General features: G+C 54.7%; 1 long non-coding RNA gene across 1 annotated transcript; it reads right to left on the bottom strand.

Moving 5' to 3' along the window:
- Window positions 1–5,440: 5,440 nt before the first annotated feature.
- On the bottom strand, window positions 5,441–12,432 carry LOC123478404 (uncharacterized). The gene is made up of 3 exons (XR_006653605.2): window positions 12,272–12,432; window positions 9,649–9,806; window positions 5,441–7,202 (listed from the first exon to the last, which is right to left on the bottom strand). It is a non-coding gene; the product is annotated as an uncharacterized lncRNA (long non-coding RNA).
- Window positions 12,433–25,876: the final 13,444 nt, after the last annotated feature.

Below are 25,876 nucleotides of genomic sequence, written 5' to 3'. Positions count from 1 at the left end.
CGCAGAGGACAAGGAGTGTGGGGCCTGGTCTGCTGTCACGAAGCCCGTCACTGTGGGGAGAAAGTGCTATCGCCATGGCCGCGCCCATGTGGCTGTTCCAAATGGCTCCCCTCAGGGCGCCTTTTCTCAAAGACCTTTCTGAGGTCCCCGGCCTGGGTGACGCCCCTCTTGTGTGCCCACCAGCCCGGGGCTTACCTGTGTGATGGCTCGCATCACCCTGAAATACCAGCTTGTTTTTCTTCATCGTCTCGCTTACTTAGTAGTTGGAGTGGGGACTGCAAATCAGATCTCCATGTATCTGGGACCGGGCACGACGCCCAGGGCATCTCAGGCTTCTAATACTTTTTGTGGGGTAGGTATTACATTATCTACATCCGAACGCTGGCTGTTATCATAAAAAGACAGAGGAACGCAGATGGAGACCAACCAAACCTGGCCTGGCGGCATCGGAAGAGGTGACATGAGAATTGTACCTTGGGACCCGCGGAGAGCCCGCCAGGCAGAGACGCTGGGGCAGGGGAGCCCCAGGGATGCATGTGCAGAGGCAGGAAAGCCAAGGCTTGTTTAGGGAACCGGCTCGATTCGGGGATGGCCCGGGAGCCGAGCTCAGGGTCACCGAGGAGAGGGCAGGAGGCCAGACTGAGCCCACCCCGGGGGCTGGGACAAAGGTGGGGACGCAGAGGGCCCCAGGGGGCAATGTGGTGAGGTCCGAGGGGTAGAGTCCTAACTGAGGGGACTGTGGTGTCAGTCCAGGCTGGAGGTGGCGGTGGCCTGAAGGAGGTGGCCGTGGGAACGGCAGTGAGTGCTGAGACAAGACTGGAATGACACACCCATCAGCCGGACGTGGGGAATGGGCCCGTTATCGGATTGAGGCCACCCTGAGGTTGCCAGCTTGGGTGCCCGGTTAAGAAACAGCATACCTGACTGGTATGATTTTAGTCTAGTTTCTGGGGTGCTTGCTAATAGAGCCCCAAGAAAGCAGCAGCGAGGAGAAAGAAGAGACCTGGGAAAGTAAAAAGCTGATGATGGAGTAATCCAGACAAAAGCCCAAACTCCATTTGAATTCCCTTTTGACAGACCATCTCTTCTGCAGAGATGAGGTAAAAATAAGACTATCTGTGAAACTCTCTCTGCACCCTACCCCACCCCCCGGGGAAAAAAAAGTAACGCACATATGGATACAGTATCCACTGGGTGAGTCACTGGGGCTATTTTCGGCGGGATTCGTCACTGGGCTGTGGGAGGCAGAGAGGAGCAGAGAGATGAATCCCTAATGACAGAAAAAGAGGAACGAGGTGACAGAAAAGGTTCTGAGTGGGAATGGAGAGTGTCCAAGCGTGACAGCAGGGTGGGGGTTGGTGAGGGAGTTGGGGGAGGAAGCCGAAGGGACGTTTTTTCTGTCTTTGGGAGGAACTAGTAAAAACTGGGACAGATCGCTGAGGCCGAAGGCCGGCGCAGTGACCTGACGCCGTTATTTCGGAGGCCAGAAAGGACGCACAGGGGATCGCAGCTGACAGAAAGCTTCCTCCGCCCCCTCACTTCCAGAAGAAATGTCAGTCAGATACAGGGGACACAGGCTGATTTCCCGTCACACTGTGTCGCCCGGAGTAATTGCAAGGGCTTCTTCCCGAAAATGTGGTTTCTCTCATCAAGGTGGAACTGCTGAATGAGATAATTGTAAAAAGTTTTATATTCTAGAGCCAGGGTGGCCAGGCTGAGGGGATCTTAGAACCCATGGATGTTGTAGGGAAGATTGGATTTCCATTTCTCTGAAGACTGGGTTCGGGGGCGGGGGTAGAGAGGTGGATGAGTGAGGGGTGGTCACTGCTACCTCTCTCTCTCTCTGTCTCTCTCTCTCTGTCTCTCTCTTTCTGTCTCTCTGTCTCTCTCTCTGTCTGTCTCTCTGTCTGTCTGTCTCTCTCTCTCTCTCTCTCTCTCTCTCTCTCTCTCTCTCTCTCTCTCGGATACAGGTGGGGTGGTTGGCAGGCTCAGCTGCGCCTGGATTTGCATGCTGGCTTCCCCTGCTCACTGTAGGCGACGCTCGATTTCTCTGTGTCTCAGGTTGCCTCTCTGTGAACTTGGGGCAATAGGACTGACCTCCTAGGACGGAAACCTGAGCCTGGCGCACGGCGAAGGCTCCGCAGCTGCACGAGTGCTGGCTTTTCGGGTCCCTAGTGGGTGGGAAGGAGAGCATGCGGATGGAAACGGGGCAGGGACGTGAAGCGTGTCCAGAATTTCCTGGACGCTGACATTTCCTGGGTGAGACCTTGGTCTTCATCATTTAGGCAAAGCACGGTTTTATTTTCTATATTTTCTTAATAATTGCATATGACTCATCAGCTTATGGAGGTTCTATGGACCCTTGTACCACGAGGGCCTGCATTTTGAAACAACGATGCTACAGTCAGCTATACTTAGGGAATGACCAGACCGTCTCCCATCCCCTCGGAGAATGACGGTCACAGGGCACATCAACGTCTCTGAGAAGCACCGCGGAAAAGACCTCACGTATCTCAGGGTTCCCTTGAGGTCACCTGAGCACAAGACTCCTTTCCAGGTACCGTTTATTACATGCCAGGAGCACCAGTGGACGTGCATTCTTTAAGACACCGGAGACCACGATCTACTCGGATCTGTAATCTCGGAAGAGCAAAACTGTGACCCACTCACAGCCCGACGCAGTCAGAGAGGCTCGGCCCTCTGGCTTCTTGTCTCTGTGGCCTGTGGCAGCGTGGGGCCCCACTCTGGAAGTGTCCGATACTCTGCAGTGTGTGTGTGTGCGCACACACGTGTGCGCGTGCATCCGAGGTGCTTGCAGACTCTGGTTCCTTTGTGTGGTTGATCCGCCAGGTACTTGCCAGCGCTCGCTGGGCACCTGCTACGCATGAGGTGTCACGCTAGGGACTCTGGGACTGAGTGCTTGCTTGAAGGTCTCTAAACTCTCCTCTTCCTGCAGCTTTGCTTCTGTTCTCCATGATGCTGGGGAGTGCTCTGCGGGACATGTAACCTCGTCCAAACACCCGCAGGGACATTCGATCCACGCCTAAAGGTCCTCGGTACCTGGTCCCTGTGGACGTTTTGGCCAGGGCCAAATAAGTGTCCACCCATCGGAAAGGGACACTCTGCCTCCTCGGACCGCCTTTTCCGATCGTCACTGTCATCTCAGGTGCCACACTCCCCAAGAGACTGCCCCTGTTCTTCCAGCTGGATCCGACTGGGGGGTTCTTAACCCCTGGGTCTTCTTTTTATGACATTCATTTTACTCTGTCCCAAGTTGCAGATATTTGTGAAGTTCTTATTCCTCAAAAGAGGTGGGAAGTTCTCGCCGTCGGGGGCCAGGTCTTACTCGTGTCTGTATTTCCTGTGCCGTGACCCAGGGCTTCTGCAGAGTCTGTGCCCGCGGCATAGTTGCTGAATCAGAACTGTTAAAAGGAATGACTTCAGTCATTCAAAGTGTCATGGTGGAGGTAGTGTCTGCACGTGGGGATGGAATGACAGCCTAATGAAGCAGAGGTGACTGGTCATTGCCCAGTCAGTGGAACGGACCGAGGAGGGTGACAGTGTGTTTGTTTCAGAGGATCAGCCCCACCGGAACGCTAGTGGCTGCCCACACTTCCGTGCGGGGTGAGGCTACTTCCCGGCTCCGTGGGACAGGCGCTGGGATCGGTGTTGGACGTCCGCCTTGTGTTAAGCTCGCGGGTGCCGTGCACTTAGATGGTTTGGTGATGCTGGCGTGTTCACTGTGAATGTGGGGTGACTGCAGGGCTCAAGGAAAGCTTGCACTTTGGAGAAGGAGATTTCAGTTGGCCAAGGAGGCTCCGTGGATTGGAGCATCTTCCCCTACTCCAGGAAGTGGTTGGGGCACGTGCCGGAGGCAACCGATCGATGTTTCTCTCTCCCCTTCCTTTCTCTCTAAAATCAGTTAAAGAAAGGAAGAAAAAGTATCCTCGGGTGAGGGTTGAAAGCCAGCGGGGAGACATACACCGAAAGAGGCATGGCAGTGTAAGAGACCAGGGTATTGTTGTGGATTCTCTAATTGACCCGCTTCTCCTCCAGACCGTAAAGTCAAGGCCCACTCAGCTCCACCCACGTCTGTGCCCAGCATCTGGCAGCGCCTGGCGCAGCGTCCAAAGGAGGCGTGGACCACACACGTGCATCGGGCGTGTGGCGGGCGGTTCCGATGACAGCAAGGCGGGGGCACAGGAAGGAGGCGCAGCAAAGGACGATGGACACGTGGCCCAGGGAGGGTTGTGAGGCTGAAGCATTCACTCCGTCCTGTTGTCATTTTGAAGAGCTGACACCCTGCAGGGGATGACATGAGTCCCAGCGGGATGCCAGTGCTGTGGGAGTGGTGTATGTCACAGCCAAATCCCCATCGTTCGCTTAGGGCCATTTCCAGCCTGGCCTCTGCACAGCATCCTGCACCTGTACCCACCCTGCACCCACACCTGTGGGGAATCACTAATCTCACCTGCTGCTGGACATCCCGATAGATCCTGGGGCTGTTCCGCTGACGTCGAACGTCCGGGTGCCTCAGGGCTTCCGAGGACGGATGTCTGTCTCTGCCACAGACAAGCGGAGTGGGTGTGAGTGGGCTGCCGACCCTGGACATGCAGCCATGGGCAGGGAACCTGGAGCATGGACCCTCTGGATTCTCCGCCCTCAAGGGGCCACCAATGGCTGCCCAGTTTGGGAAGAAGCTTCACTCCCTCCCTCAGGACAGCATCCTCCCGAGGGAGCGCTGCGAAGCTGTGAGGGGTGTCCGCATCACAGTGGGTTGAGGGAAGGGTGGGCAGGCATGTGCCCCAGCCAGGAACGTCCTGCCCAGGCTGCCAAGGGGCCCTTGTGGCTGCTCGCTGTGGTCAGCAGAACAGGCACAGCGCGCATTATTTGGGGCCGTGATTGTTTAATCATATTTGGGACGTCTTTTCTCCCTCAGTTCGAATTCCCTGACGTGTGACTTCACTACTGCTTTTAAACTTGAGGGCATGTTTGCAAGGAGTTGCCTTGGGTCTCAAAGATCAGGGTTACTTAAATATTTTGACCAACGACAGCAGAGGAGTCCAGTGGTGAGATCGGCTGCAGCTCATTGAGGCCAGCCGTCCCCTGATACTTGTCGGAGGAAGTACTCGTTGTACGTTTGGATGAAAACTGGTATCTGCATAATGAATGTGACTCTACCACAAAGTCTACATTCCGTGTACCAGAGGCGTGGTCCCCAGTACCGGCCGCGCTGGAGAGGGGCATTAAATTGCAAAGTGGGCTGCTTGGTGCCGTTGAAATTGCTCCTCGTTGTGGAGAGTGGTCATATCGGTGTGTTCAGTTCGCGAAAGTTCTCTTAGTGGTAATGTGTATTTTTTGGATGTGTGGGTTATATTTCAGTAGAGATTTGAAATAAGTCATTGCATTGTTCACTCTTTTTAATTATGTTTCAGGCTGAATTTTATTAAGACACAGAGGTAAATTTGACAAAAGTTAGAGGTTGCAGACAGTTTTGAAGGTGAAAAGATTTAGGGTGGCTAGACACGAAAGAAGATAGCTTATTTCTCATCACAGTCACCTTGAAAAATTAATTTCATGAGGTTGATACACTATTCATCATAATCACTGGTGTTATTCCAACAGTGCATAACATCATGGCTGAAGATGGAAGATGAAAGATGAAAGGTTTGGAAATCTTTTTCCTACTAGCCAGTGAAGTCTTTGTCCATCGATCTTGTCAAACGCAAGACCAACCCGCAGAGGAAAAGTGCATACAAATAGAGATCCCAGTACCCCCTGGGCACATCGTCTGGAAGCCTTGAAAATAAGGAACAAAGCCAGATACCTCTGTTTACAAATGTCCCTTTTAGAACATTTTTTACTTGCTTTGATTCACTGAAGCTTTGCAGCAAAAGGCAGGTGAGGGAGGCGAGGCAGGAAGGCCGGAACTGCAGTAGCGTTTTCCAATGAGACAGAGAGAGAAGCAGCTTAGAACTCAAGGTAGGAACTCAGCCAGGACTCCTGATTCTGGTCTTCTGTGTCCTTCAAGTAGTGTGCGTTGAATATTTGTTATTTTTGCAATGAATAGATGTGAAGAAGGGCTTTCCAACACAACAGGCCCACGACCCTTGACTGAGAGTTCATTTCCTCCACGGCAGAGTGGCGGGTGCACCGGGACCCGGAGACAGCGAGTCCTCTCTTGTCAATTCACATCTGCTCCTCCAGCCGGTCCTTTGCCTTCTCGGCAACTGTCTGGGGCGGGTGTTTCCAACCTGCAAGCCTCGCTGCAGTGACCCTTGCATAGACGTCCCCTGTCAACACGCCGGTGAGCACTGTGCGTTTGAGGCCCTGGTGACTGGAATGTGGTCCCGAAGTGCAAGTGTAATGACGGTAGAGAAATTGTCCTCAGTTAACACAGCGAAACCAAGGGTTTGCCGGTAGCTGGGGCGGCCCCCCAGGCCCGTGAGCAGATATCACAGTTTCTAACTCCAGCTATTACCAGTACACGGATGTGGCGTTTTGTGCGTGAATAGGCAGCGTTTTTATCTTCTTGTTGAAAAGGATGCATGAGTGACTTCAGAGTTTGTGCTCGGTCCCCTGAAGTTGACAGTGGCCAATGGGATTCACAGCAGGTCTTGGAGGAGGAGCCTTGGAGGTTCCCTAGGAATTTCCTGCCTGGGACTGAAAACTGTTTTGTTAAGATGGCTGCAGGCCAAGGACAGAAGGGCTCATCTCCTTTCTGCTGAGCCCCACCCCACCCCACCTCCCAGGCCAGCGTGCAACAGTGAGCCTGCAACACAGGGTCAGCCTTCTTCTTGGGCCAGGACTGAGTCCCCAGCTGGTGCTGCAGGTACTTCCTCTCCCCTCCAGTGGTGACCATGGTGACAACCCTCAGCCTGGGGTTCATGGCTTCCTCCTGTCTTCTCCACCTTCTGGAACTCAGGAGAGAAGACCAGGGAGGATACTGTCGCTCATCTTTCTGCGCCTTGGGTGTGATTCCTGGGGCGGCGCTGTCTTTCTGGCACCATCTCTACATTCAGAACTTGCCAAGGGAGAGACGCACCTGGGGCTGGCAGTGGTTTCCAGAATGCTCTGGTTATCCAAGGAGTACCACCTCTTCTTTTGGTTCCTTTGCTGTCTCCCTGGCGCTAATTAATATGCTCAGAGCATCCTGGATTCATCACTGCATCCACAAGCGTTTCTGCAAATCGGGAATGTTTCTAAGATAGAAAGGAAGAGATAAAAGAAAGGAAATTGTAAAAACCGCCTCTTGACATTGAGATGAGCCTAGATATGAATACGTAGTTCCTTCTTTCCTTGATTGCTTTGCCTGTACAACTTTTGAGCAAAAACCCAATTTTAAAGGGCATAGTTCTCCTCGGATTACACTCATAAGTCACCTGCTTGGTATGAAGGCGGGATATGTCACATTCTGGAGGATGAGAGAGACAGTGATGCATCGGCATCATCCGTCTTCCACATCCCTGCCCTCCTAATCTTGACATTCAGTTGGATGTATGCAAATGCTGGGAGTTTTTAATTTTTCTGAAATGTGTTCAGTTCAGCTTGTAGAATAGGGGTTTGAATTCCTTAAAGCTAAAGCAAACACAGGAAGCCAAGACTTTGTAGCTGTACCTTATTTTTACACGACACAGACCGTGCTGATGCTCAGAAACTCAAGGAATTGAAAGCAGTTCTGAAGGCTACTGACTCCAATTGAAGAGGAGCAAGACGAAGAAAGCACTGACCAATGGGGTCTGAACACACGCATCCATGGTGCATGCACACACACACACACACACACTGACCTTCAGGAACACTCACAAAGCAATGAAAATATATATGATTTTCCTTCAGGGCTACATGTTTGGGAGGTGGGTTAAATGTTAGTTCTCTTTCTATGACTATGAACTTGTATTTTTTTTTTCCTGTGTAGAGTTATACAAACGTCAGAGGGATGAGAACCCATGAATGAGACTCCCTTTTTGGATGCCTTGTTGCTGGTACGCAGGCGTCATTGGCTCTTCAGCCCTGAGGTGGTCCTGCTCGTACGGGTGCTGGCCTCTGACCCGACCTATACCCGTTAGTGCGGCACCTGCACCCTTTCCTCTAAGTGCCTCCGGGACTCCCCAAGGTCCTGTCAAGCCAGAGCCCAACTGTCCTTTCAGCGAGTCTGGCATGCTGGGGGTGTGCTTGAGCCCAGTCCTGTCTCTCCCACCCGCCCCTGTCACCTTGAGGTGCAGGCGACTTTCCTGGGCCCGTGATGCTCTTTGGTTGTAAGCGCAAGAATGTGCCCTCTTATTATGCGTAGGTGGGACTTGGGGGGTGGTCCCACAGGAGGACTGGCTGGGCCCTGAGAGGTTAAAGAGAGAGTGAACTCGCGTAGACCCGTGCACGTCCATCAGTGTGGCTGAATTCAGACAAGCCCCAAGCATCAGTTCTCACAAAGAATGTGGAAACTGGGGCTCCCACCCACTCAGAGAGCCTGGCCATCACAACAGGGTGCCTTTGTCCCATTTTGGACTCTGTCCCATGCTCCTGCAGGGCCCACTGCCACCTGAGGCCAGGGACGGCTTCCTCCCCACAGGTCCCGAGGCACGGGGCCCTTTAGCAGCATCCACACACAGCTTAGGGCTGGTGTGGGGGGTCCTCTTGAAGTTCTCCCCGCTTCTCTCCATCTCTCTGACTTCACCCCTTTCCCAGGCTCATGGACACTGTCGTGAGTCACTGGACGCAAGTAGACACTTGGCAGGAGGGGTGCCGTCTGGACCTGTGTTAAAGGTTGTGACTGCATCCCTCCACCCTGCAAGGCCACCTCTGTGGTGTCACGTGCACTATAGGACTGAGACCCAACTAGCAGGTATTTGTCCCACTCTGCAAACAGAGGTGTGAGGGAAAGCTGGGTCCCCTTGTTTCCTCAACCTCCGCTTCGTGTTCGTGTCAAGCTCCACGTCACGGGGATGAGGCGGTGTTTTTTCAATTTGGAGTCACCTTGGGGTCCTCCCTCAGTCACGCCCAGGTGACTCTCCCCTCACCTTCTGAGCTCTGGGATTCTGCTGCTAGCCTGGGGCCCCACTGGGAGTCTTGGAATTTCCACTCAGGGCCCAGAGCTCCGACCGCAGAGTTCGGCCTTGCCCAGGAGAGCCACCGCCTGCGCAGGCCAGGACTCGGGTCCTCGCTTCTGCCTCCCTGCCTGCAGGAAGCCGGTTTCACCTCTTCCCTTGGACTGGCCACGCAGGGGCCGCCTTGGTTAGCTTTTCCTGAGTGTTTGCTGGACTCGGTAGGGGTGGGTTCCAGCGCCTTTACCTTCAGATCTGCCTTCACATGTCTTCCTCCCATAAATGCATCCTGCGTCGTGCAGCCAGGAAGGTCACGCTCGCGTAGAGAAATAGAGGAAGGAGGCGCGGGGCATGGGGCAAAAGGCAGATCCATGGGGTCAGTTATGAGATTACGCACCAACAAACTGAAAGTGCACAGTGTGTGTGTGTGTGTGTTATCTCCTGCACTGCCCTGCAGCTTAAAGGCGGCGTCTCTGGATTCGGGATTTTATCTCCCCCAGCACACTGCCCGGCACCCAGTGGATGGACACGCCTGCTCCCTGCCGACGCTATCCTGAGCGTGAGGAGGAAATAAAAAGGAAATGAAAAAGTAGATAAAAATTCCCACCCGAACAGCATTTCTTCTTAAGATGTCGATTGGAAAATACCAGACGTGGCAATGATGAATAGAGACGCCCAAATACCATCTCTGTATCAGCAAGTTCATTTCCGTTCCATCCAGGCTTGCCTCGTCTCTACAAATTGCTGCGGTACCAGGCGCTGGTGCTACAAAGAAAAATAAGTCATGATTATAGCCTTGCATTTGATATGACTGCTTGGGCTTTCTGAGCAGGTTGGGCATGTTAATACAGATGGCACTGTGAACACAGACGTACAAGAAATATTAGTTTCTTAAATAAAAGACTCATTTTTCCAAGGCGGCACCCTAGGAGTCCCGCCTGCACCTAGTTGGAGAAAGGAAGAACGCCAGGTATGGTGGTGTCAGGGGGCTGGAAGTGAGAGGTACCCTGTCAGGCCAGGAAGCCCATCAGAGCCGGGTCAGATGCTCGCCTGGGGTGGTTAACCAGGGGCAGCTCTGTGTGATGGCCACGTGCAGACCTGGGCCGACCCCCAGCTCGGCTGCTCTTCGGGCGAGTGCACGCCAACGCTGCGATCTAAACTGAGACACGCTTGAAGTCACCAGGCGGGGGCGTTGTTTGTAATCAGGCCGGGAAAGCAGGAGGCACAGACCCGCAAGTGTGGCTGCCCAAGCAAGCCACCGGCCATCTGCGTGAGTGAAAGGGATGTAAAGGCAACTTAAACATCAGCTAAGGCGTCTCAGAGCACGAAACCTCTTCTGAATGAGATACCAAACCCCAGGGGACCCGAGGTAGATCCCCACCCCCACCCCGCCGCGTTGGCTGTCAGAGTGAGGTAGTGTCCCCAGAATAACGCCACACACGGACTTTCCTGCCACCTCCGGATTCTGGCATTTGCAGATTTCCCAAGCGGAAGCTCTACTGTCCCCAGATCTGGAGTTGTTAAAATGTTTACTTAGTGTGCGGAAAAAAAAAAAGGACAGTATTACTTGGTGTTTTTCTTTTCATGGGACATTGAATGTGTGAGTGACGTTGAGGACTGAACACATACTTAAGTAACTTCCCTGTAGGCTAGTCTAATAATAATATTCCATGTTGTTATTTTTATAAAGCCGTGCATGCAGACTTATTGTAGATAATTTTAAAAATACAGGGAAGACACACAAGAGAAAATTCAATCACCTGTAAACCCGTCACTAGAGGGAAAACACTTTTGTGTGCTTCTATTTGGGTATTTCAGATGGTTGAGATTACTCTATATATGTAATTTTCCTTTCCTTTCTCACCTGCTGTTATGCCACTTTTTTGGTTTTGGCACGTTCAGCAACGATGGCACGTTCTGTTTATGGATGCTAATACGCGCCATATAATTTTACCTGTGCGACCATGTGACAGTCCGATGAGGCAGGTGATTTTATTAACCCGTTTTGCAGGTGAAGACACTGGGAGGCGAAGGGCTAGGGCACCTCCTCAAGGTTCCCCCAGAACAAAGAGCAGACCTCGGGATCGAACCAGGTCTGGGGGCCCCCAGAGCTCAGGTGCAAACCCGCAGGCTGTGTCGGCCAGGATTTGGTTTTGAAAACAGAAGTCTCTGTGAGTGTGGTTTTTATTTTTTCAGGATGAAGGGGTTTCATACAGGGAATGCACGACGCACACAACCTCGCACACACCCCCACGGGAAGGGAGCCACGGGCAGGGAGGTCCTAGAACGAGCAGCACAAACGGGGCAGAGATGGCAGGGACGCTGCGCACAGCTGGCCGCAGCACCCGAGAGCCGCTGGCGAAACCCAGGGCAGCCACTGCCGGCGCCCACCCGCATGCCGGAGCTTCTGCCACCCCTTGCTTCTGCCTGGCAGACCTCGCAGAGGGCCCGCCCCCAAGGATATCCGAACAGACCTGCTGCCAGAGAAATCCGCCCACAGGGGAAGCTTCCAAGGACAGGGAAGAGGCCAAGATGCGTCCATCACATGAGGCTCATGGGTTATGAGACAAACACACTTTACTAACCCCCCCTTTCTCTATTCAGGTCAATGCCCTCCTCTGTGGCAGCAAATGAGACAGTGGTAACTCAGTCTTGGTGGCTCCTGTGCCCACTGTGTGCATCTTAACCACGCCCTGTTTTGTCGCCCTGGGAGCTCAGGTGAGCTCACAAAGGCCCTCCCTGCTCCAGGCCCCGTGATGTGCTTACCGGCTGCACAGCCACTGGGGGGCAGCATGTCCCCACTGCCACTGCAGTGGAGGGGCCACCAGGGCATTCACCCCACCCAAGGCTCCTCTTCCTCCCAAAGCCACAGACCTGCAGGGTGACAGGGCGTGTCTGCAGGCCCTCTGTGCTGAGTCCAACAGGGTTCTCCCCAAGCACAGAGGCCTCTGCTGAGTCCTGCGCTTCTGTGCTGAGAACTGGACACAGCTTTCCGCCCCGTCCCACCGATGGAGCCAGCTCCTCCGGCCTCTGTGGGGACTCCTCTCTCCCTGTGCGGCAGCCATGAGCCTGGCTTGGAGCCAGACGCCTCACCGCCTGCCCCACCACCCCGTCTCTGTCGCCCGGAGTCACAGCCAGACTTCCCTCCCAGAAGCTCTTTCCTCAGCGGAAGTCAGCTCAGGCAAATGGACTCCAGTTAACTGCCGACATGTCACAGTACAAGTACTTACTGCCTGAAGCGTCAGGCTCAGATGCCGTCCCTGTACCCAGGGCTACAGTGAAAATTCTGGATGTCACTCTTTGTCCACGTACTTTCCTTAGAGTTCATTCCGCAAAGAATGGACTTACTGTACAAAAGAGAGTAAACATTGGTGATACATATTGGCCAACTGCTTCCCAAAAGTACCAGTTTGTACTTCGACCAGCCAGTAACACTGTCTCTCCTTGAACCCTGGCTCAGTACGCCCTCTACTGGGTGGGATTTTATGTCTGTCTGTCTGCCCGTGTGTGTGTGTGTGTGTGTGTGTGTGTGTGTACACGCATGCATCCAGCCAGCCATCCACCCATCCATCCACACCTCCACGCATCCATCCATCTTTCCCTCAGCCTGCTTTGCTCCCCATATTAAAGTGAATCAGGACCCAATTCTCTCCCTGACTATGTCCTTGAGATTCCAAAACACCAAACCTTCCAAAAAAGTGAGGAAAGTAACTCCCCAATGTATTTGTTGCGCCGATGGTAATTGCGACACTGGTAACTGCTGAGCGAATGCAGTGTGCTCTCCCAGAGGTGTGGGGGTATGTCGCCAAGGAGCAGGCAAACCAAAATACCAGTGGTTTAAACCAGATAGGTGGTTTTCTCTCACCGCACCTGAGTCAGATGTGAGGCAGCTGCAGCAGGTGTGGGATCCGCTGACCCCGGTTCCTTCCCCTGTTCCCTCCTCCGTCTGCATCCACATCCCACCCAGCCGGGGGTGGGGGGGGGGCAGCGGGGGAGGGGACAAGGGGGCGCGACAGCATGCTTCTGTCCAGAAGACACTGCAGAGGTAGCCGGTGTCACCTGTTCTGACCGCTCATTGCACAGAAGGGGGCCATGTAGCCAGACTCAGCGGCGAGGGAGGGTGAGCCATCCCATCTTCCTTCCACGTGACCATTTCCAGCTAAAAATTGGAGGAGTTAAGTAAAGGCCAGGTACTGGGGGACAAATAGAAGTCCCTGTTACAGGCGTGTATGATATGACATTTGTTCTTCAGTGACTTGCAGTGTATGTATCTCCTGGAATGTCCGTGTTCTTTCTTTACATAGAAAACACAATACTTTGGATAATAGCCCATTGTTTTTCCTTCTTTTAATTACAAGTTGCTTTCGGGTGGCTGTGGCTTCTCCTGCTTTGCTTCCTTCCTCTGCCCAGCCTGTCTGTCTCTCTGGCCACTCTCTGATTGAGAATAAATAGTCAAATGCAGCAGGTGAGTTGTGAGCCTGGAAATTCACCCCATATCCTTTCCTTGACAAAAGAAAGAGGAAGATGTATTAAAACACCAGGAAACAAAGAAAGAAGCCGAGAGAGAGGAAAGCCGTGATAAGCATCTCAGGTTGCAGCGACTACCTGAGCCTCCATCATCCACACTGGGAAACCTCCTTTGGACAGGCCACGGGCTTTAATGGAAGAACAACGAACTCATTGAGTGTACAACAGCCAGGAATTATGACAGTGTAATTCCATGAATTGCCAGCCGGAGAAGCAGAGCCTGTGATACAAGTTTTACGCATCGGGGCAAGTGGAGAACAAGCAAAGAACAGGCCCTGGCTTGAGCCATGGGTCCCGGAAGTCGGAGTCTTCGCCTGTCATCCGAAACCACCCAGCCAATAGTCTTTCTGTGGCCCAGCTGGTCGGCTCAAATGTCTCTGCTTGGTGTCCATCTTTATGTCCAGCCTCCCCCTCCCTCTCCCGACCGCACAGACGTGCCGTGGGCACTCTACTCAAGAGACACTTTCTAAACGAAGCAATTTGTGTGCAGCTGGTGTGTGATGATGGATTTGGGGTTTAGAGCGTTGATGTATTAAGTTGCCAAGGGAGTGCTCGTCCCTGGGCCCTTGGACTGCCTGCTCGAGGTTCAGAGGTGGTCAGGGGTTCAAACTCCGGAAATTCTTCCCCGGTCAGCGTGTCCTCGGGGCACCCAGCCAGCGTTGCTGCCGCAGCCCGTGAGCCCCAGGGTGTGGCTGGTCCCCACCCCACCCCAACTCCGGGTGTCTGGCCCTCGGACTGTGGTGTGTGCCTTCAGTTGGAGCGTGCCTGGAAAGGGATTTCGCTTCTCCCTGCGGAGTTCAGGGAGCTCTGTCCGAGAACAGACAGTCGCACAAGGAAACGCACGAAAAATCAAGTTGGTTGGACCTGATGAGTCCCAAAGCTGGGGCCGAAGTGGGTTAGTCTGGGAACTCGGACCAAGGACATCCTGGGGGCTGCTGACCGGGGTCTGCCCCTGTCACCTCCTTTAACTGTCACACAGGGGAGAACAGGGGGGCAGGGACTGTCTTCTCCATTTCAGAGAGGTGGGCAGGTGAAGTGCTTGCCCCAGGTCACATAATCAGAGGGGACCACGGTGAAAACAAAGCTCAGGTGCCCTGACTTCCAGGCCAGGGCTCTTTCCACCCTGCTGCCTGCTTCTGGGAGACCCGCGCCCGATGCCCAGGAAATGCCCCATAGAAGACGGCTGTTACTATTTGAGGTTTCATTCGGGCAGATGTGGGGGTGCCACCCGGCTGTCCTGGGTACAGTCTTTTTTTTTAGGGCTTATGCCCTTCCAACTGGCATAGAAAAAAAGCATAGCTGAAGATTAAATGTTCAGAACAGTACTAGCCCATTAGAGTTCTGGACACCTGCCCACAGAATTCCGTCCTGTGTAAATCCCCAGTAACCAAAGTCCACTTATCAAATTTCCTGAATGTTCATCTGGAGATGCCGCCTTCCTTGCCTCCTGTCAGGCACCTTCTCTCCTGTCCTTAGAGGAGAAAAATTCCTTCCAGTCCAGAGCTCAGGCCTCCAAGAAAAAGTTGCTTTGTCATCATCCCCTTATCCCTGCCTTGGGTGACCACACCGTCCCAGTCTGCCCGGAGCACTGCCATCTGAAAGTCCCCTGCCTTGCCTTTAATCCAGAGCAAACTGGGGGGTTGGTGCTGGGCCCTGGCCCCGACTTTCTGCATTGGCTCCCCTCCCTGAACCCGTGCTGCCTCCCGTCCTCTATTTAGGCCTAATTTTTGCTGAGCTGGCCCCGATGCCCCAGGGCACTCGTAATAGAAAGTCGCAGTCCCGTGATGTGGCCGAGGAGAGAGGGAGGGGCTTGGTGGCTCAGGGACCCTGGGGTCCAAAGGGGCCCCCTCTTCCTGCCTCTGGGGGGCATGAGTCCAACCCTGCACGTGCTTTGTCCTCACCGGGAAGACAGGCTGTGGCTGTCTGCGTCCTGCAAGGAGGCCCCATGGAGGGGAAGGGCCTGGGCTTCCTGTGGGAGCCGTGAGAGGCTCAGGAATGGGAGGGAGTGGCCAAGGCTGGTCAGAGGTGAGAGGAGGACAGGTCGGGCCCACTGTCCTGCCAGCAGGAGATGGGGACTATCTCAGTTTTCCCAGGGAAAACTCTTCCTGTGCCCAGGTGGCACATTGCAGTGAAGCTGGATGGGGCGTCCGTTGGTCTGGGAGGTCATGGACTCAGCACAGACGGGTGTGTGTGTCCTGGCCAAGTGTGTCTGATGACTGGCTGGCTTTCCTGGGCCTCCTGCGGGTGACAGGTTGGCCCGGCAGGTTGGAGGAGGCGCTGCATCCCACGCTCCGAGGCCCGGACCAGGAGAGTGCCGGGTTCCTGAGGAAGGAGAGCTCTGCCTGTGCTGCTCTGCTGCTGGGCTTGCTGTCTCGGGTGTGACTGTTTGACAGCCCCTGTGTGTGGGGGGGGGGGGGGCGACGGGGAGCAGTTCAGTAGCATTTCCAATCGTACGGTCTCCCCAGGAGCTTGGATAATCGAGAGGATGACTTCACTGTGCGTGTGTGGGGGGGCTTATGTAAGCCGTGTGGCAGCCGCGGCAGGGGGAGGGGATGGGAAGACACACGGGGGCAGGGAGAGCTGCGCCGCAGTGCAGATCCCAGCGAGGAAGCCACGTGGGAGGCAGAGCTGGCAGTGGGGTGGAGGACAGAGCTGAAGGCTTCAGCGGTGCACTGGGGCGCAAAGCCCTGATCTGGCAGTGCTCAGGGGTGGGGCTGGGGACAGTGGGAAAGCTGCCTTATTGGGACTTGTTTGGGACAATGGGTGGGGGTCTGCAGCATGGGAGGGAGCAGAGGAGACCCAGGGAGAGGCAAAGGCTGGGACCCTGGATCTGCCTGGCTGGGGAGGAATTAAAGCAGCCAGGCCCCTGTAACCGAGTGGAGGCGTGATTTCTCCTGCGGCTTCTCCCCCAAATTCCTACTTCCTTTTCATCTCGTCCCCATCTCTGGCTCTCAGCCCGGCCCACAGCTGCCCACCCCATTGCCTGGCTGGGGGATGCTAGGCAGGCAGGCAGGCATCCCAGCTGAGCAGGCTCTCCAGCTTGCACCGGTCAGCTGGCTGCAATCCCACGATACTTATTTGAGGTTACTCTGCACGAGGAAGTGGGCTAGGCCCTTCAGGGTACAGTGCGGCTGCTGGATCTTGTGGGGCAATGGTGAGAAATAGCCCAAGGGCCCATATACAGAAACCCTGAGGCCAGTGCAGAGTGCTGCGGGCTTTCTTCTGCAGGTTCAAATCCCTGCCACCCCCTTCCTTCCCGCGGCTTTCTGCTGTGGAGCAGCTGGGGCCGGGTTGTCTTGCTTGATCTCTGCAGGTCTGATTGGGTTTTCAACAGGGCAGCAGCCACCGGCTCATCTAACCAGCCTCACTAGGTCCACCCTCTTCTCCCTCTGGGAGGGCACGCTGGCCTTCAGCACCAGGCAGGCCCAGGGATGGGTGCCGGTGCAGCCATTTGCATGCTCTGTGTTAGTCACTGGGCAGATGACGTCACTCACGGTCAGTTCTCTCCTCAGTGAAATGGGGCTTCAATGCAACATGGTTACAGGAACAGGGCCTGAAGTTACACAGTCCGGGTTTGGATACAGAACCCACCACGATTACCTGTGTGATCTCAGGGGAGCGCCGCACCTTCCTGTGCCTCCGTTTCTGCACCTGGGAGGCGGGGACAACGATCGTGCTGAGCTCACAGCGCTGCTGTGGTGACTAAACGGGTTAATACGCGCATAGAGCCGAACGTGGCGGCCTGCACAGAATGAGGACTGTGTGTGTGACACAGTCACCGTGATAGTTCCATCACATTCGCTGTGCGGTGTGATTCAGATGACACATGTCCAAGTGCCTGCGAAGTGGGTGTGAACACAGGGGCGAGCGAGGGACCCTCGGACAGCCCTCTGTACTGACTTCCATCCGTGCCGCCTCATCCGGTCTGGCGAGGCGGGCAGCTGTTCTTCTTCAGCCTCTCCCCTCGTCAGAAAATGGAAACAAACGTTGATACAGAGAATGATTAGTAACAGCATAATAGCTCTGAACATTAAATAAATCGTTATGCTGAAGTTCAATTTTCCGAAAGGTGAGACTCATGACTCACAGGCGGAGACAGAGGGAATCAGGTTCAGACGTCGTGTTTAGCCCCTGCATTAATTAGGGATGAGCAAGACGCTGGAATCTGCTCAGGGGAGAATTTGAAGCACGCACGCGCGCGCACACACGCGCACACACACAACCAGGAAGGCCGAGATGAATTTGCTAATACACACAGACCTGGCTGGTAATCTCTGGTGCCGTAAAGTGTAATATTTGGAGTGCCTGCTTTTATAAGATGGAAATCAATCAAATCCCTGCCAGGGGAAACTCATTTGCATTTCTGCAAACAGAATCGCTTGCCGTGCTATGGGTTTTCTAGAACTTACCTCCTGTTCCTGCAGAGAGGCCAGAGCGCCCCTGCTGGCCAGTGCCCTGACCTCCCCTGAAACAGCCCCCAGGAAAGTCCCTGATCGTGAAAGATAAATCAGGAGATGAAATACCTGTTAAGTAGGAAAGGGGAGAGATTTATGTGTGAGAAGTGCTCACACTTGTCAGCTGACTGCATAAAATGAGGTGGACCTGCGTTGGTGACGTTACCCTACCTGGCCCCTGCGGTTCCTGGGACCAAGACCGCCTCCTCCGGGTCGGAGGTGAGAGCCGATTCCAGGACAGTGACGCCACCCCTGCCGTGGCCTGAGGATGCCTCCGCAAGAGGTGCCGCTGCTGTGGGAGAGAAATCATGCTGCAGGTCCCCGGGGTGGGGTGGCAAGGGGAGAACGGAGGACAGAGGCCCTTGTGGTGTGGTGGACGCTAAGCCACTGGGCTGCAAGACACGATGGCTCTGTCCTCTGACTCCCTCATGGCGCCTGAGTTCAGGGGTCACATCCGTGTTACCGTATTCAGTCTCCATGAAGTAGGAGGCTTTCCCCCAGCTCCCTTGCATGCAGTCATGGGCCAGCAGAAATGCTGAGAAGCAGCTAGAGTACGGCTTCTTGGAGAGTTCTCCCGGGAACTCAAGGCCACGTTGGCCCTTGGTTCCTAGCAGGAAGGCAGCTGCGTTTCCCAGAGCTGGGTCTGGGGGTCCCCCAGCCTACAGGCACTTTACGTGTTTTCCCCAAAGGGCTGAGCATGAGGACATTTAAATACCGGTGGGCCAAACTCTTCCTCGTCCCTGTTTCTTAGCAGGGAGACCAGCCCGCTGCTCAGAGGCACCACTGGGAGGAAGGCGGGCAGGAGAGAAATGGTGACCGAGTGGTCTTTGGCTTGTGACCCTGGGTGACACTGGGAGACGTCCACCACAGAGCTTCTTTGACTCCTTCGGACTTGGGGGAGCCAGGGGAAGTGAAGGAAAACAGTAGCATCGGTCAAGTATGGTTTATTTGTGGGCCGTGAGGAGATGGTGTCCTTGCCTGGGCCACCTGGTTTGGTCTAGTGAGGGAGAGTGGTGGTGGGGGAGTTCGGACCCTGTTTCCGGGTGTCATCGCCCAAAGAGAGCAGTCCTGTGCAGACGAGCTGTGTCTGTCTTACTCTAGCGGAGGGCCGTGGATTCGTGGCGATGAAGGGGCGTGGCGGGTGGATGTGCCTTGTGGCTTCTCTGGCGGATGGAAGGCGGTGTGGCGGGTGGAGGACCTGGAGACACACTCTGAGTCCTGAATTGATGCCACCCCATATTGACTGCCGGCTTCCTGCCAGGAGCGGCCAAGTGCTGTGCTAATGCACCCTCCTCAGCCCACTGGCCCAGAGGCGGGGCCCGGGATGCTGTTACTCCTCCCCTGCCCCATCCCCATCTGAGGAGCATCTAAGTGGCTTTCCCCAAGGAGCACCAGGCCACAGGCATTGCCAGCCGGGAAGGGCACTGCCAGCCACTGCGATCTGGCCGCTCTGGAGATCCGCTCGCGTCGTGACCTTCAGTCTGAGTAATTAGAGCCTTGTCCTCTCACAAAGCAAAGCAGATCTGGGGCAGCAGGGGACAGAATTAGAAGCAGACCACCAGGAGGTCAGGACTCTGCCCGAGGAGGACCACACGCCGAGCCGCACTCTCCCCGCAACGATGGGGGACCAGTAGCACGCAGGCGCACAGACACCCCCCCCCCACAGCTGCATTTGTTAAAATAGAAAACTGACTGTCAGCAAAGCCCTCTGCCGGGCAGATCACCCCAGGATGAGATCCCCGGTGCACCGCCTTCCCTGACAGGAATCATAAATTAACTGCGGGCGGCAGCAGCGGCTGGGCACGCGCTCAGGGCTCTTGCCATCCGCCTGGGGAGAGCCCCCAGGTCCCCACCCCCACGCCCGTGCTGCTAAGTTCAGCCCTTCCAGCATTTGCACTGTCTGTATTTAGTGCCTCGCAGTCGGGCTGGGAGTGCAGTTCATCGAGCGTCTGCCTTCTCTCTGTCCAGGTGTCAGAGAGAGGGAAGTCCCCCTGAAAGACCCACCCGCACACCCTCAGCAGGGAAGCCACTCTGAGAAAGCGGAGCTCACTGGGCCCAAGGGGCTTCTCCTGTCCCGTGTGGTGGGAGGATGCCCCTGTGCCAGGCGCGAGCCAGGGATCGGGTTGGCTGCTGAGCTCGAGGCTGGGGAGGGGAGGGACAGGGCAGAAGGACCCTCTGTCCCCACAGACACTGCAGGAGCCCGGTGTGGATCTTAGGGCCTTGTTTAGATGTCGCTTCTTGATGGGAATGTGCCTGGGGGTTCCCCCCACCTTACCCAGCGTTTCCTCTGCCACACTCTGCAGCAGCTTCCCCTCCAGACTGTGAAGGGCAAGTATGTCACCTGGGATCTTGGTGACATGCAGGGGGCCATTCCATACACCTGGGGCCTCAGAGACTGCATTTCCAACAAGCTCCAGGGTAAGACTGTGTTTGAGCAGCAAGGAAGGGCGGGAGGGGGGACATATGGGGTGGGGGCAGGGGGCAGAGGTGGCACCAGGCTGACCCGCTGGTCAAAAGTCCAACCATTGCCTCAGGGGCTGAGCTTGGAGTTCCTGGGTGAGGTGTAATGGGAGGGGTGTAGGGAAGTGAGGATGGGGTCAGTCTTCATTTACCACCCCTCCCGCCCCACCGTGACTGCAGACTGATGGATACGTGCCCAGTGTGGGAGGGGCCCTTGTACCTGGGGAGGAAGGCTTGTCCCTGGCGCTCAGTCCAGGCCCTGGGCTGTTTTGGAGAGAGGAAGATTGAATGAACGAGGGACAGGAGGGGTGGGCACCCTCAGGGAGGTTGGTCGTCACCACAGAAAGGGGCCCCAGCCAGCGTGGCTGGGTGTCTTCTCCAGCTGGGCTGCAGGTTTGGGAGGAAACGGTGTCCCATCGGCTCTCTCCAAGTCTCCGTTTCTCCTGCCTCACACAAAGCTCTGGAAGCTCTCGGCTGCATGCTCCACATTCGGACTGAATCCTGGATGGGGCCTGGGAACTGGGGAGACGGTGCTTTCTGGAATGTCTGTCCTTCCTGCTGGTCGGCACCCACCTGGCAGGCCAGCCTCTGCCTGCACTGGCATTTTAAGCATCTGAGTGTGTTCTGGGCCAGCCTGGCAGCCGCTCCATGCTTTCCCTGCCAGTGCCCTTTACACTGGGGGGCTGCTTGGGACCCTTGGGACCCTTCCTCCATGGAGCCTGGTTAGAGCTGCAGCAGCATCCACTTGCCTGGGGATGTTAATAGACGGGACTCCGAGGCGGGCAGATTTAGGGCTTTTGTGAAAGCTCGAGGGGTGCCAGGGAAGGAGGATGCTGAGGAAGGATGAGAGTTTGGATGTAGTTTAAATAAAATAGATTCTAGGTAAAATGTTTCCTCCCCACCCCATAAAAAATCCCACCCCCAAACAAATAGGATAGGAGGTCAGCCTACCACCTAGACAGGTGGCTGTGAGTGCCGTCAGCTCTGCCAGCAGGAGAGCAACAGTCAGTGGTGCGTAAATTCACCCTTAATCTCTACTACATACTGAGAATGGTGCCCAGCAGACGGGAGAGCTCAATATGTATTAGGAAATAAAGTAATACCGATACACTATTATTGTCATTTTATCATTATGTCCTAGCTTTTCTAGACCAGGAAAAAACTTCTATTTATATAAATGACGAGAGTTAATAGATTGGTCGGTGTGGCTCTTACACAGAATGACGTCCATGTCTACAAAACACGTCACCCATGTGACAGGAAGGTGATACCAGTTGGCGGGAAGACACGGGCTCCTGAGGCCGAGACCCCGGGGCCAGGCTGGGCATGTAGCCAAGCTGCGTAACTTCCAAGCACCTTACTTTTCTGGTCTGTGAAATAGCGAAACCAATTCCCACCATTGAGATTATATACACTGAGTAAATCGATGTATACAATGTAACGTGAGTGGTGTTGGGTATGCAGTATGGGTCCAATGAGGATGGCTGGGGTTATTCGGAATTCTGGTGCATCCCCCGAGTGGGAAAATTCTCCCTCCTCTTCTCCATGTACAGAAATCTTTACCTTTTCAGGACCAGCTTGCTGGCAGCTCTGCGAGAATCCTCTCAGGTTCTCGGCTCACCTGGACTTGGTCGGTGTTTCTGTTGCATATTCTTTCCATTTCCCCAGCTCATCTGGGAAGTCTTTTTCCTTTCCTTTCCTTTCCTTTCCTTTCCTTTCCTTTCCTTTCCTTTCCTTTCCTTTCCTTTCCTTTCCTTTCCTTTCCTTTCCTTTCCTTTCCTTTCCTTTCCTTTCCCTTCCCTTCCCTTCCCTTCCCTTCCCTTCCCTTCCCTTCCCTTCCCTTCCCTTCCCTTCCCTTCCCTTCCCTTCCCTTCCCTTCCCTTCCCTTTCCTTTCTCTTGAGGTAGATTTAGGTTATTTAATACATCTCTGAGTCTCCTTACTACTTAGCAGGAATTGCTAGGATATAGCAGACACCTAACAAATGGGTGTAGAATTAATAAGAACAGGTAAGAGCCCCATCAAGGTGGGCAAAAAATGGATCCCACGTCTAGGTCCGGGATAAAGTAGGGTGTTTTAAAAAATGCACAGTGAAAACTCAGGACAAGTGTTAGATCTCCAGGTACTGAGAGTCTCAGATTGGGTGTGGGGACGTGCCTGTGAAGGGGAAGGTGGGCCAGAAGGGGACTTCTCGGACTCGTGAGCTGTGGCTGGTCTCTTCTCTGTCTCATTGGGGCTCATGGTGTTAACGTCCAGGAAGACAGGGACTAAATCTGTAACAATGTTGTGGAATGGAAGGAAAGGAGCATGAAATCCTGGGTTTGTCACTTACTGGCTCTGTGGCTCTTGCAAGTTACTCAATCCCAGTGACGTTCAGCTTCCTGGGGATGGCTGGGAGGGTTCGGGATGCTCTGACCTACCTGTACTCACTAACTGGGACCTGGTTAAACACCCCACTCCTCCCAACTTATTCGCCAGTGTTTTTAGCAAGAAGTCTGGTCTAACAAGCACCCTCATGACTCCGCATTCATCGTGGTGCATGCCAGGCCGTGTTGGCTGGAGCACCCAACGTGGGGGGAGGCTGCGTGTGGTCGCATCCTGGGAAGAGCTTCAGCTACGTTGTTCTTGGTTGTCCTGAACAGAGACAGTGATGGATGGGAACGTGTCCTTGGATGCCTCTGACCTCCGAGGAGGTGGTGCAGTTGGCGGCAGGTGGCAAATCTGACCTTTGGTGGAAATGTCAGTCCATTGTCAATGGCCAAGACCTACTTAAACGCATTGGGAAAACCAGCTTTCTGACACAAACCAGGGGCCGTTGCATCCCGAATGACCCCCAGGAAAGAGAGATGGAATACTCCAGCCCCACGTTCTCAGGCGTTCCAGAGGAAATCAGTCTGTTTCAGCTCAGTTTCTCAGGCCACGTCAGGGGGCTCTGACTTCACAGAGCCTGGGGCAGGGGTAGAGCTGGGTAGAGTGTGTAGACCTTTTCTTCCAGAAGAAAACAGACTAAATCAGGAAACTGTTGGTCTGAAATACAATTTTATCTATGACACTCTTCCATCATTTGGCATCACATAAAATTTTTCACATGAGCCGCTGAGAAGCAATTAAACCGCTTTAAAAGGTGAACACTGGAGCCCCTCACGTTGGAGACGGTGAGCTGGGCATCTGCCGAGAGGACGTTCTGTCGAGATCCGCTTCCCTTTGGATTTCCTACCTATTAAGGGCATTTGCAGAGAGCAGGGCGCCTTCTGCTTGAAATGTCACCGGCACCTGCTGTACCTCAATTTTCTCAATTAAGAAATTGAGGCTCCAGCCCACCGTGGGAGGAACCATCTGGCTCAGGGATGTTTTTCTCCGTTTTCGGGTTATCCTGAGACAACGCAGGGGAGGCGGGGAATCTGAAGGCTTCTTTAGATTTTATCCTTACAAGTAAGTGGCTAGAAGAGGAATCGGTGGTTCCTAGGGTCCCCAACCACAGGTCCCGACAGCCGACCTCTTCCTGCTCAATGACATCTTCTGTCAATTGTGTGTGAATCTCTCTGATTTAAGGGGAGATTTTCCCTTTAGGCTGGTGATGAGCGCTCAGGGGTACTCAGCAAATGTCTGTCCACTTAGGGTCTCGCCCCCCCGCCCCCATTATTTTTGTCATTGGCTGGTCGAACTTTGGTTAATGGACAGACCTGTTCAAGGATGCACTCTTCTTTGCAAAATGGGTGCCTCTTGTCCCTTTTCGTCTTTTGCAGCTGCCCTAAGGCACCTCTCGTGGGGCACCTCTCCCAGAAGCCTTCCTGACCCCCGGCTTTGTCCTGGTGCTTCCGAATGAGGGCGTGAAAATCCATTCCCCCGTACTTGTCCAGACGCTCGTCCTCATCCCGGCTGGCGGTTGTGACGAGATGCCTGTCGGATACCCACGGGGAGATGTGGGATGGGCAGGTGGGTCTCCAAGTTCAGGGGCAGGTCTGGGCTGGCAAAATACAGTCCAGAGAGAAGAGGCGGGTGACGGAACAGACGAGTGTTCTTATTCGGGCCCCCTGGCACCAGCCTGTCTTCTGCCCTTGCTCACAACTCCTTCCCAGCTCCTCTGGCGGCGTCCTCCTCTCCCATCTCCCCTTTAATGGCATTGCGCAGGGTCTTCCCTCCGGGGTTGGGCTCACCCTTACCACCGCTGTGCCTTTCATCACCATTCGGCACCACACGGTCCCACGGTACCGGTACCGCCACACTCTGTTTACCTGTCTCAGCTGGGGGCTCCTCAACAGTGATGATGATCCTGTGCATGCTCTTCCTGGCATGCTGACCCCTCGTGGCAGCTACTCAGGTGCCAAGGACCAGGGGCCACCTCTTCCCACGCATAGCCTGTTCTCCGGGGTTCGGGTTCGTCCGCTCAGCAGCCCTGCGCAGGCTGTCAGTGCTTTGGAGAGTTCTGAAGTTCCCTGGAGTAGGCCTCTGCCCCCTCTCTCGTCTCCACAGCCCTGGTCCCGGCTGCTCTTCGGGCCCTTCAGATAGGGAAGGTTAGTGCAGGTCATTGAACCCTGGGAGAGACAGGCAGCCTGTCCCCACGTCACCTAAATGCCTCGCGGCTGGCCAGCCGCCCTGTGCTGTGTGTGTGCCCGATGGAGGTTAAGTGCTTCAGCCACAGAGTGGACTCTTGTGGCCTCCAGTCACCCTGTCTGCCCCGCCCTGACTGTGGGCCGGGGCTGCCGCCAACCTCCGGTGCCTGCTTCGGGCCGCAGCCCTATTCTGAGTGGACGTAGGACGGTGAGTCCCCGGTGTGGCCATCAGGAAAGAGCGGTCCAGGTGTCCTTTCCATTCACAGCCACTGCCAGTCCGAGGGCTTCCCCCCCACACACACACACTCACAGGCTGTACCCTCCTCACTCAGCGCACCCCACCCCTCCTGTTTAGCAAAGAGCAACACGAATGAGGAGGACCACCGACTTCAATAGCCTGCTTTTCCAGACCCATGGCTCACAGCTGCCTGAGTGAATGGTTGGTGTGACCTGTCCCTCTGACCCTCGGGGAGCCAGGAGCTGGGGTCACGGTGGGAAGAGTAGGGTGACATGGAGAAGACATTTGCGGGTGAAAACCATTTGTGGGTGAAGTGCTGACTCCTCCTTGTGGGAGGGGAGGCTTGTGGGTGAGGGATGGAGCTGTGGCCCAGCGGGGCAGTGAAGGCGGTTCATTTCAGACCAGCAAGTGGTTCGAAGTCACACCCTGGGCAGCCAGGTCCCCAGGTGCTACTCAGTTCCTACTTCCCACCTCCAGAAAGGTTTCTGTTGTTCATTTTTATTTTTTTCCTCTTCGTTTGTTCCCAGCTTTCAATCTGTGCTGAAGCAAACCCAAAGAATTTTCTTAAAGTGTTAATCATTTAAATTCCCAATCACTTTTTATG

Source organism: Desmodus rotundus, chromosome 12, assembly GCF_022682495.2.
Source record: "Desmodus rotundus isolate HL8 chromosome 12, HLdesRot8A.1, whole genome shotgun sequence".
Classification (NCBI taxonomy): Eukaryota; Metazoa; Chordata; class Mammalia; order Chiroptera; family Phyllostomidae; genus Desmodus; species Desmodus rotundus.
This window is presented reverse-complemented; position numbering and strand designations above follow the sequence as displayed.